The sequence below is a fragment of the Gymnoscopelus microlampas genome, assembly GCF_963454915.1.
Source record: "Gymnoscopelus microlampas genome assembly, chromosome: 2".
Taxonomy (NCBI): Eukaryota; Metazoa; Chordata; class Actinopteri; order Myctophiformes; family Myctophidae; genus Gymnoscopelus; species Gymnoscopelus microlampas.
This window is the reverse complement of record NC_139939.1, coordinates 18,007,175-18,009,846: the sequence shown is the minus strand read 5'-3', so window position 1 is coordinate 18,009,846 and position 2,672 is coordinate 18,007,175.

Genomic DNA, 2,672 nt, shown 5'->3' with positions numbered 1-2,672 from the left:
CTCTCCGGCCATGGCCTTCAGCCTGGTGGAGTACATGCTGGGAATTCATTTTGTGCATTTAACCCATCTTAACTATTAGGAGCAGCAGGCAGCTATTGAACAGCGCCCAGGGAGTGGTAGGGGATCAGTGTCTTAACACTATAAGCCTGGAGGAGCTGGGGATCGAACTGGGGAGGGGACCTCCTGAGCCACTGTCGCTCAGCCACTAAAGTTGTTCACCTTATTTGTCTTCAGTTCATTGCCAGTGGTCTTGGCTTCGAAATGCACTGTCTTCGGTAGTTTCCATAGTAACCAAATATAGCCCGCTCACAAAGCAGAACTCTGTGAAGGCTCATGGTTCAGGTATGTCGGCCATTTTCCCCTGATGACAACAGGCTGTAAAAACCAGAGTTGCTATCCAGGCTTTACAATCAAACATATGGTCTATTGGTTGAAATGTTTAGAAGTCTATGTTCTAGTTTTGTATTACTCAAACTCATTGTGTGAGTTTAAGAACCCTGCTGAAAAATTTATGTTTTTACATTCATGGGATAGTGAGACAATAAGCTCCTTTTCCTACCAAGAAAATGTCATTCTGGAGATATACATCTTTGCCGTACCCAGGGGTACGAGTTCATATGTCTTAGAACATGGTCAACATACTGTACTGTAGCTGTGTACATTCATCATAATTCAGCAAAACATATCTTCACTGGCATGTTATCCGGGGGTCTGGCTTAACTAGGCTTGCTGTTGTTGTAGCCTGTCACAAGACTCTGAGGTCAGTGTCAGGTACCTGTTGGCAGGGTTGTATCACATCACATCCCACATTAAAAGGGGTGTGACACACCTAACTGAAGTTATTTAAGTACACGATTCATTGTAAAAGTCGTTCTCCTGACATGCTGTATTTCCTATGCTAAAGAGGATTTATATTTTCTGTCCAAAGTAATGAAGCTCTAGTATTGGCTCCTGCACAATGCAAGATAGTATCTATATAGATGGGTATGGAAATGTTGTTGTTTTCTTTACACAGAAATACAGAAGAAACACATAAGATAAAGAATGACTACTTTCTGATGAGACATATATGAAAAGTTTGAGAATTCCTTGAAAGCTCAAGAGGCCCATAGAGGCCTGCAGTAAGCAACCACAGGGCGGGCTTTTTAGATTAACGCCCAAATTCCACTGTAACTAGGGGGTAAAGATTTGTCTGTCTGTTTTGTGTTTACTAAAACAAGGACCTTAGGGTTTGGCTTGGGATGGTGTTCTATAACAGAGGCAGGAGAGGGGTATTTTTTTTTTTTTTTTTTGCACCAAAATAGTCAGTACACAGCAAAAACGTTCCTAAACCAGGCCTGGACCGCTGGCGTAGCGGTCCAGGCCTGGTTTAGGCTCAGTGTAGCCTGGCATGTCGCGAGTTCAAGTCCAGATCCCGACGGCCTTTGGTGCATGTCACTGTCTCTCCCCATTTCCTGTCAGTCTACTGGCCTATCGAATACAGGCATAAAAAGCCCAAAAATAAATCTTTAAAAAAAAGTTTAAACATTTTTATCTGCGAACCTCTTCAAATTGTGAAGATATCAGCCCAATCTGAGACCCACTGACTTCCATTATAAATTAAAGTAAAATATTTGAAAAAGTACAAAAAACAGAAGAAATTCGTGGAGGTATTTCTGTGGCCTACTTGCAGTGACGTTTTGCGCCGATCAGTCCAGCGCTTTGCAAGATTAGCACTGGACACACACACACACACACACACACACACACACACACACACACACACACACACACACACACACACACACACACACACACACACACACACACACACACACACACACACACACACACACACACACACACACACACACACACGCCATGCAGAACCATGGCATAAACAATTGTTGTTTTTTGACAGATGCAATATACAGGTACTGTGTGTGATAAACACACAGATACTCTGATGAGCCATGATGAGCTCCTGAATTAAAACAAAGTCGAATTTCACAGCTCATCACCCTCATAATCTCCACAATGTGGTTCTCATTTGGAGGGGGGGGGGAGACATCCTTGGGGTGCTGGTGGGGTGCTGAGAGAGCGAGAGCGAGAGAGAGCGAGAGCGAGAGAGATGTGGGCTAGATTTATTTGAACAATCTGGTAGTAATGATGAAGGCAGGCATGGTTTGCTGGGGGTGGAATGATGTGTAGAGTAAAGAGGAAAAAAAGGAGTGGGGGGGGCTGAAACCCAACTGCAGACAGATTGTTGGACCCGATAATAGTTTAAACTGGCCCTCCAAGCATGTTCACCCCCTGTGTGTGTGCCTGTGTGTGTGTGTGTGTGTGTGTGTGTGTGTGTGTGTGTGTGTGTGTGTGTGTGTGTGTGTGTGTGTGTGTGTGTGTGTGTGTGTGTGTGTGTGTGTGTGTGTGTGTGTGTGTCTGCGCCTGTATGATACAGCTATAGATACCATATGTAAACCATTCCTGCTTGTATTGCAATATATCTTGCCATCAATGTTGACATACCTGTGTAAAATATAATGGAGGGGGAGGCAGTGGGAAAGAAAGAACAAGAAAAGTGTATTCATTGCTGCCAGAAGACAAAGCATGGTTTATGTCTTCTGGAGGTCCATGCATTTTTGGAAAACAGATCTGGCTCAGAATATGTCGTGCCTGAGTGAATAACATAATTT